Here is a 10,822-nt window from a genome sequence, read left to right on the forward strand (position 1 = left end):
AATTATTATTCATAGTAATTGTACTACAAACCCCAACTCGCCTCTACAATGGAAGTTCTTTGTCGAGCTCTGCTGAGGCGTGACTACATTTGAATCATTAAGCATTACTTTGATTCCATCTCGTGTTTATTGTGCTTATTTGTTTGCTTTACTAATTAACCTGTTGAAGATCTAATCGATCTAAGAGTTTTTTAACTCATCACTCTGGCTAGCAAATCCACTCACATCTCGAGACACCTACACACATAAGCCCGTTGTGTGTTGCTCGTGAAAAAAATTCGAGAACAGGTAAGAAAGGTTCACGATGATGGCTACTTTGATGAATTTTATGATGGTGATGATGACTCTTTAGGAGATGCATCATTATATGTCACACCCGCAAACCAGAATGGTGTAAACATTTGGGGGCAGAGGACGTCATGTACAGTATCATAACAATTGCATAATAGTAAAAGACGCAACAACATCCATTGTATTTAAAATATACTTAATACATGTGTGTTCTTAGGATTTAATGTACGACACCAAAAATGTATAACAAAATAAAAGAAGAGTCTTGAATAGGCTCTGTCTTCTCAAAAAGCTAGGTGAGTGTACCTGTCCACTGGTTCCCTGAGAATACAATTTATTTTGAAAAGAGAGTATCAACATTTAAGTTGGTCAGTTCATAAGCATTTAGTATTAGAAATTTGTCTTTGTTTCATGAAAGTGTTAGTATGTCTCTCCATACAATCCAATATTTTCTCAATTTAAGTGAAAAGCAGTCCTAGGCCTTAATATAAAAATGCTTGTATGTTATGGTACTCTGAAATAGTGTAAGTGTATGTTTTCCATAATTGTATGTTTTCTTTGATAGAAAATAGTGTACTGCACTTGTATGAACTCTATAGTGTATTAGTGCTTGAAATTAATGATAGGTAGTCTTATTACTTAAAATAAAACTATTGGAGTAATGTGTCTTTTGTAAACCAAATGTTTAGTTAATGCTTACTATGAGTGTGATTATAACCATATTGAACTGACAAGTGGCCTACACGACGTTCTTCAGGCGTCGGAATGTTATGGCATTTGTCACCCTAGACCTGTCGGTCTAACTGTAGCTAACAGTCGTGGTGCGGGATTGTCAGTCCCGTATAAATCTATACACAAATTCACGCTCTCCCTCCAGGAGACTCTGGTTATAAAATAGGACTTAGCATGTACCTTAGGAGGTACCAAGAAGTAGTGACTCACATTCACTATTAAGTCGTTTACGTGTAATGTGTATATGTTTTCTTGTTCTTGTAAATGAATAATGTACTCACTACTAGAAAAACAGCCTTTTACGAGGCTCATTGCGCGTCGTAAAAGGCTCAGACGCGCGCAAATGCACGTCAAGGAAGGCCCTGTCATAAAGAGAGACGACGCGCTTTTGCGTGTCGTCTATAGACGACGCGCATTTATGACGCTCATTTACGACGCGCATTTACGACGTACGTTTACGACACACAATGCGTATCAAGGAAGGCCCTGTCATAAAGGAAGACGACATGCATTCGCGTGTCGTAACCTTACGACACGCGTGTTAATGACACGCAATGCGTATCAAGAAAGCCCCTGTCAAGAAAAGCGATGTCATAAATGAAGATGACACACATTTTTGCGTATCATGATTTTAAATGTCTAAAAAAAATATTATTTATAGATTTACATATTTTCAAATTAAATTTCTATTTAATGTTTCATAATAGAAAATAAAATATCATATACAAAAATTAGAATCCATTGCATAAATTTAATGTCATACAAATAATCGTTCCATGAAAAGATAAACCAAATCAATAGTAGTAACAAAAATTTACAAACGAATTAGATACAAAAAAAATACAATCCATTGCCCCTTTGCTTATTAAAGATCAACCTGCAAGTAGCTAAATAATATGTACAAATTCACCCTTGTTTCTAATCATTTTCTTAAATACTTTACAAACATAATTCATCCATAGTACCTGAACTATAGTTATTGCAGCCTTGTTTCTTCTTCTTCTAAACTCATCTATTGCAACCATTACTCTAAGCCTAGTCTGAATAGATACAACAACTCCTTGTACACCTCGTTTCCATCTTTATATGACACAACCAAATGCTCACCTGTAGCATCGCATGGTATCTTCTCGAAATTTCTGCCAAATACTTAGACCATGGAATCTACTTCTTCCATGAATGGTCATAATTTTATCCTGCAAACACAGTACCCTCTTTCCCATGGCTTTCAAGGTTACTCCATGTTGGAGCAAGAAGATGCGAACCTTGCAATCCAGAAACATATAATTCAAACATCAACAAACTAGGGTAGCTCTTGGATTGTTAGATAACATGCCACATAAAATCAAAACCAGAGTATTAAAAGTACGAAACAAAGTTTGGTTAGGATAAGTGAAAATTAACGAATATTCTAATTTTGATGAATATTCTAATGTTCTAATATATTAATAACTCTAGGAAGAACAACCACTGTGCTTTTTGACCTCCCTGATACGAATGTTCTAATGTTTTAATGTATGAATATCTCTAGGCAGAGCAACCACTGTGCTTTTTGACCTCACTAAACTCAGCATGATAAGAACTATAAAGTAACATAAATATATAGAACAAAAAGATATACTTAATTGCTGATGATGAGCTTCTGGATATGTAAATGTAGTTGTATTTTGTTATTAGAACCTACCAACAAAATCTATATGCATGTGGAATAGCAGGTCCAAAAAAATATATATGTAATAAGCAAATTAGGTTATAAAAGTGATAAAAAATACCTAGGTAGTGTATGCATAGTTCATCAGTAGTTTTAGGGATCAACTGTTCACAGAATCAATTTGAATTGCTTGATATATGGTCAATGGCTGGAAATAAAACCAAAATAGTAAAATTTTATGGCTTAAATGAGGAAAACACAAAAATATAAGTATGTAACCATATACACTAAATCTAATACAAACATTCTATGAAGTATATGAAACTACATTACCCTGTGAAGTCGGATAAAAAAGGAACCTGCTGCTGACGGCTATGGCTTGTCACCGATTGAGTCCCCTAAACTGAGTTTGGATAAACCTACAAGCTGATCCATATTGATGGGGGTCTTGGAGTGGACTGCTGTGGGTTTAAGAACCTGACGAGACTCTGTTTTAGCTGCTGGTGCGGGCCCACCCCAAAAGGGCACCAGCAGCAGCAGGGTAACACTTGTATTGTGCCTCTTGCACCAAGTTCATACCCGGCTCCACAATGTTTGAGCTGGAAGAATCCATTGATTCACATTCATCCTCATCTTCTTCTTCTTCTTCTTCTCCTCCTCCTTCTTCTTCTTCTTATTCTTCTTCTTCTTCCACTTATTCTTTTTCCTCCATTGTAGGAACACACATTTTAGATTGCGTCTCTCCATCATGGGATTGGGAACCCATCATATTCATACCAACATCAAGAGGCTGCACAAATTCAATAAACCATATTACATCAATGCATTATACATGTAAATAATCTAAATATATATTGTATAAGATACATACATCATCCAACACCAGAGAATGGAAGAGAAAACATCATTTTTTTTCAAATCCCATGATAACTTTATTTAAGTCCATGACAATAAAAGATCCAAAAGGCTTATATTTATATTTATATAACATCACTATGCTGAAAACTCTTTGAACTGCACAAGGAAATCCCGTATGTGGTTCTTAAATGTATAAAGGTCGGATCTTGACTCAAATAGTCCATTCACAAATTTCGCAACCTGGGAGAATTACATTACATCCCTCCATCAGATATCTAAATATAACATAAGTAAACAAACATCACTTGCAATTGTAGTTTTTATCATACTCCTGTACTAAATTACCAAGCATTTCACTCATAGATTCAACCAACTGCATTCCATCTCACCTGTATTCCCCCCAAAAATGAAAAAGAACCACGTGCATGCCTACGCTTGCTGTTTGAAGGAGGACTCTTTTTCCCACTTCTGGAAGTCAACATAGATTAAACAGCTCCAGAAATGATGGAACCAAACCTAAGTGTCATCAACATCAGTATTCATTCATTCAACTGATGATAGATAGATAGATAGTCTTGGAAGAAAAAAAAACAAATAAAAAGTTAAAAACCAATGTCTATTACCACAAAGATGAGAGAAGTAACCATCCAGCTTCTTTTTCAATCGTAGCAAACACAGTGTTTCGGCTAGCTTCTGATAGCATTTTTCTAGCTACATCAAGCATTGTTCTGGGAAATCTTTACCAAAATAAATAAAAAGTTTAAAACCACTGTCTATTACCACTTCAACATCATAATTATGAAGAAAGTTCAAACTGTTACCTGGCTGGATAACCAAGAGGCAGCTTTGGGGAGACAGATGTAAGTGCAGCCAAAATTGTAGCTTGTCCACTTAAGGAATCAAGCTCAACCTTGAGATTGTTTCCCTGTATACCATTTTCAGAAAACAATATATATAAACAAGTGAAGTAACTGAATTTCAAATTCCTTTCAAAAGAAAACTAGGTCTTTGAAAAGAATCAAGAGTTTGCTGCTTCTATTAATAAATCTAACAGTTTGGGCATGCAGGGGCATAATGGGAAAAGTAGTGTGATTCCGAGTGGAAAAGAGGAAAGAGAGGAAAAGGGCATGGGTAGCATGGATATACAAAAACAGATTATTGATGGTAATTCTAGGAATCGATTTGATGTATTAAGTGATATTACCAATGAGTTGGTAGACAATTAAGATGATAACACAATGATTCATCAGGTTACTTCTTTTAAGGACGGTACAGGTGGTCTGGATTCTTTATTACAATCTGACCCAGGACCTAGTGCTGTTAATTCGTTTGGTGTTCATTTTGTTATTAAGTCTAAAGGAGATTACAAAATGAAGAAAGTGGCAGTATATGCTAGCAATAAGAATTTGGGGGATGAGAATATGGTTTGTTTGAACCACGATAGTGCTGAGAAATTGAATCAAAATTGAAGCAAAATTGAATCAAGGAGATTACAAAATGAAGAAAGTGGCAGTATATTACACAATATTGATAAAACATTCTCTTAGTTTCATAGAATCAAAACTGAATCAAGGACTAGTAAAGTTAAGGAGACATGAAAAATGATAAATAGACAACTTATGTTTTGCTTATGAAATTGTACCTTTTATCACCAAGTGGAAAATAGACAACTTATGTTTTGCTTATGGGTGTCAAGATCTAGGAAAATAAGAACCCGTAAACAAACTCATAAAGATGAAGAGTAAGAGAACATAATTAGTTTAGCTATGACATCAACAAACTCTAAACCTTTCATCAAAAAACTCATAAAACTTACTCGATAAAAGCCAAGAATATGAGTTTCTGATGGCTCCTCTAGAATCTAAAACATGAACCAAATAAGAAAAACACCCAGTAACATAAAAGTAATGAGAGAACATTTCTCATATCAAAATGCATAAATAACAACGTACAAAATCCTTGATTTGAAGATTATCCATGCCAATGAAGCTCATTTTCCCTGCCACCAAGATTAAACGAAACCGTTGATTCAACTATTCCATAGATATAAAATGTATAAAATGTAAATAAGTATGGTATCAAGGTCTGAAGGAGGCAAGTCAGTTTGGTCCAGAATACAATCAAAAGACAGTAACTATTCCATAGATATAAACATATATAATTCGATTAAATATGCATGATACTTATCATCTTCAGATGCTCTTTTCAAATGTTCAGGTTAATTGCGGGGATTTTTGTGGCAGAGAATCCAAAGCCCCTAGCAACCTGGTATAGCTTCCTACAAAATGAACATATTGACTTTTTGGAATTAGTCATTAGTGAGGTAAAATCACGTGAATGTGAGAGCATAGTAACAGTAAATTTATATTTTTTAATTTGTAAGGTTCTTCTAAATTCCAAACCAAGACTTCTCAGAAACACTTGGAATGCAAAATTCAAAGACTTCATTTGAAGCTAGAACCATTACATTAGAAAGAGACATACGAGATTACTGATTTCGTTCCCCTATATGTTTTATATGTTCTAATGACCAAAAAAAAAAACAAAAAAAATGGATTTTATATGTTCCTTCATTTGAAGCCACTATGGCAATGTTAAGCTCTATTCGTTCAATGTTTTATATGTTCTAATGACAAAAAAAAGAAAATAATAATAAATATAGTGAGAAACTGGAATGTGTTAGTCATTAGAAGGCAGTTTAAATGGAAAAAGAGCAAAGTGTATCCTTAAGGCTGGTGAGTCATGTTACTTGTTGTCAAACTTGTAACCTGCATTGGTCAACTTAATAGTCAACACGAAAATGTCAAATTGTGTGTTTGTTGAAATTTTTCAATAAAATCATGTAATTTGATGATTTTCATAGATAAGATGTTGAATGGAATGACAAAGGAATAGAATGGAACGAGTTCACTTCACATGAAGTGTTAATTCTACTATGTTTATTCCAATGGAAATACCAATTCCATTTCTTTCATGATTCCATCAAAATTAACAAGTTGAAGATAGAGCAAAACCTTGAAGGGCTTCTAAAGCAGTTAAGGCACATTTGTCATCTTCAAACTCAACAAAGCACAAAACCAAGGCCTTCTCATCCCTCTGTCATTCACATTTTAGGAAAAAATTATTTCCAAAATTATGTCTTTGCCCAGTAAAAGTATAATAGCTTAATAAGAAAAAAGTGTAAAATTTTGTAATAGAAAGAATAGAAAGTATGATGTTGCAATTTTTTGTAATTAGCCACAAACTAAAATGAAGCATATATCATTAAGCATGAAACATTTAGACTTCTAAAATTTCATCTGGGCCAAAGAAAAAGGGTAGATAATTATGGTTTCTATTGAGGGGCATAAGTGGAAAAACCATAAAACTTGGCTTTTTGGTTCTTTGCTTCATATTCTACATACATAACTTATACTAGATATCTAGAATAATAATTAAACCCAAAAGAAAGATAAACAAATGCCACAAAATCTTATGTTTTGTTTCATGTGATGTGGGTTTAAGACACCATTAAAAAAAAGATATGTTACTGATGATTTAAGAAGTAAAACAAACAAATGTCCCTATGCTTTAAAATCTTTTTCAATTTTGGGCCTTATTTCTAGAATTCATTGCGATTTTGGTGCTTGAACCTAGCCTATGCCCTAGCTGCAAAGAAAAAAAACAAAATATGAAAAATTGTTCTGATGAAACCAAAAACTATCGAGATGTGAAAACTCATAAACCTTGTCGTGTTCGGTTAGTCTCTTCGAATGAAATGGGTCATTAGTCCATGTTGTTTGGTACGTAGGAAAAGATGAAACAATGGAATGAAATTGATTAAAAAAGACAAAAGTATCCCTAAAACAAAAAAATACATGTAGCTCAACATTTATAACATTATCTATTTCTATTATATTGTACTTAATGGATATTAAATAAATAAATAATAGCTATCACATTAACGTAAATAAATTATATATGTAACTTTTTATAATAAAACACTTTAACGATTATATTACATAAAATATATATCAAATTTCTAAAGAAGATAAAGAAAAATAACGATCTTTTATATCATACTCTACTCGATAGTCAATCAAGTCCTTATTTGGATATTTCTTCGTCTTAAGCTGTAACTGTTGGAGTAAATATATATAAAACACAAAAACAAAGAAACAGAAATTTAAGTTAAACAAACATCAAGTGGCATAAACTAGTGAATAATTGAAGCTAAAACACGAGGATTAAGGTTCACAAGATAAACTCAAATTGTATGCTTAAATCAATAAAAACTCTATTGACAAGTATCATTTTTAAAATTAAAAAAGATTTCACTGTGGCATTTTGTCGAACACCTAATAGGTCCTAAAATACGAACTGTGTTTCTGAAGATCAATGAACTAACCCCTCCAATCTATTGATGGTTTATTAACGCTTGTGTTCAGAAATTATGATAAACAAAATTAAAAAGAAATCAAATAATAATCTTCAAATTTTGTTTCTTGATGAGTATCTTCAACAAGGCCAGATGAAAGAAAAACTTAGGATACACGTACCAAGAATCCAAGATACTCGATGACGTTATTTAGAGCACAAACTATTGTTGTTGATTTAGATGATTTGGTGGCTAATTTGATGCGATAATGGTGAAATCGATGGAAGAGTTTGATAAATGGAAAATTACATCTATTGAAATTTGAGCGATACAGAACTTTCTGACCGCATCTTGATGGAGACTTAGGGCAAAACTGGAAGTTATCATTACATGAGGCAATGGAATAAAAAATCGGGAGATACAGAACTTTCCTCCCTTCACGTCCTCTTCATTCTTCTCTGTATCCATCGCCGTTGAAATCTCGGATCAAACAACTAATCAAGCCACTAAACCCCTGAACTCTCACAACGATACCAAAAATAGGATCTTTACTGGACAAAGCAAAGATCGTATTTGTTGAAATCCTACGTGGGTGGTTGATCGTGGTGGTGGCGGCTTAGGGTTTGTAGAGAGAATAGAGGCGAGGTGAACGGTGAGGTCGTCGATTTTTGTAGAGACCAGAGAGCACCGAGAGAGAGTTCTTGAAAAAAGCCCTAAGTAGAATGCTCCCTGCGATTTAGTGAAATGCACTTTAAAAAAAAAAGCGACATCTCTTTCTACACGACGCTCATTTTTTAATAAGTGCCCTCCGTGTTTCTAATTTTTTTCTATTGGACACAAATTTTAGGACGCGCAAAAATGTGTGTCCTCTACACTTCGAATTTAAGAAGACTGACATTTTTTTACGCTACGCATGAAATGCGTATCGTAAATCAATGTGTCTCATTGTTTGCGTGTCATTAAATGGCTGTTTTCTAGTAGTGACTTGTAATGAAAAGTAATTTGTACTTATGTATTGATTCATGTAATGTATTATTGAACTAGAAAGTAGTGTGAATGGATCTTAAAACTATACCTCTTATAGTTTACAAGTTTTATGTTGGTACTGAAAATGATTAACAATGTTACTGAAATAAGTTTAATACTCATATATATATATATATATATATATATATATATATATATATATATATATATATATATATATATATATATTTGGTATGTATAATTAAGGTTTAGCTGACATTCGAAAATGAGATCCTACCCTAAGCCCACAACCAAACAAGGAACAGGAGTTAAGGCAAGAGCAATACTCCTACATCTGTTAAATCCTAATTATACATAAATATATATATATATATATATATATATATATATATATATATATATATATATATATATATATATATATAGTTCGGTAATAAAGTAATTTAAGAGGTTCTGTGAAAACAAGATCGATGCGCAGGGATAAGGTTTGAAAACTCAAACCTTGAGTGAATGCTTAAGATCAATATCTAATTGCTAATAAATGTGCAAGTCAGGCCTGGAAAGACCAGTCAAGTCTTAGATAATATATTCAACAAATGAGCAAGTAATTAAATGTAGAATGAGAATAAATGATCAAGGTAAAGTTAATAAATGAAGAACAAGAAGAATGTTTGAAAAAAGTTTGAAATAACTTAGTAAAGAGCCAAAACTTTAGTGAAAGATCCGTTGTTGACTTGTATTGAATGTTCCTTATAGATCTATACACAAATTCACGCTCTCCCTCCAGGAGACTTTAATTATGAAATAGGATTTAGCATGTAGCTTAGGAGGTACCATGAAGTAGTGACTCACATTCTAGTATTAACTCGTTTAAGTATAATGTGTATATGTTTTCGTGCTCTTGTAAATGAATAATGTACTTGTAATGAAAAGTAATTTGTAATTATGTATTGATTCATGTAATGTATTATTGAACTAGAAAAAAGTGAGAATGGATCTCAAAACTATAGTATGAATGGGTCTCAAAACTATAGTGTGAACTGATCTCAAAACTATATCTATAATAGTTTACAAGTGTTATGTTGGTACTGAAAATGATTAACGATGTTATTGAAATAATTTTAATACTCATATATATATATATATATATATATATATATATATATATATATATATATATATATATATATATATATATGGCATGTATAAATAAGGTTTAGCTGACAATCGGACAGGTGATCCTACCCTAAGCCCACAACCAAACAATGAAGAGGAATTAAGGCAAGAATAATAGTCCTAAATCTGTTAAATCCTAATTATACAAACATACATACATACATACACACACACACACATATATATATATATATATATATATATATATATATATATATATATATATATAGTTTGGTAAAAACGGCAATTTAAGAGGTTCAAAAACAGTTTAAAATGGTTTGATAAGTTTATAAAATCATTTAATATCTTAAAAAAGATTTTTAATCGTATGTAGTGCTAACACAACTATGTTGTGTTTTGCTTGTATTCTCCCCTTATGTCAGTGTCTGAGTGAAGATACGGTGTAGTAGAGTTAATTCCACTAGTTAGAACCCGTAACAAAACCAAATCCTCATAGCATTTCACACAATATAAATATGTATATAATTAGTGAATATAGTGTTAAACATGTTATGGAAAATCCTAAGATGTAAGAATCACTTACAAATAGGAGTATTAGAAGTGAACCGCAAGGGAGATAGGTGTTTTCGGCCACCTATGTGTTTTCAGTCACTTGATGATTCAAGTGGTGTTCTTGGTTTTCTTGGTGAAACGAAGGATATCAAGGCTTTTTCGGTTGTAGCTAAAGATATTGAATGATGATTTTCAAAAGGTATTAAGAACACTTGAAGAATTTAGCAAGATCCTATGAAGATGTAGGTGATTTTCAC

Source organism: Lactuca sativa, chromosome 4 (genome assembly GCF_002870075.4).
Source record: "Lactuca sativa cultivar Salinas chromosome 4, Lsat_Salinas_v11, whole genome shotgun sequence".
NCBI classification, from domain to species: Eukaryota; Viridiplantae; Streptophyta; class Magnoliopsida; order Asterales; family Asteraceae; genus Lactuca; species Lactuca sativa.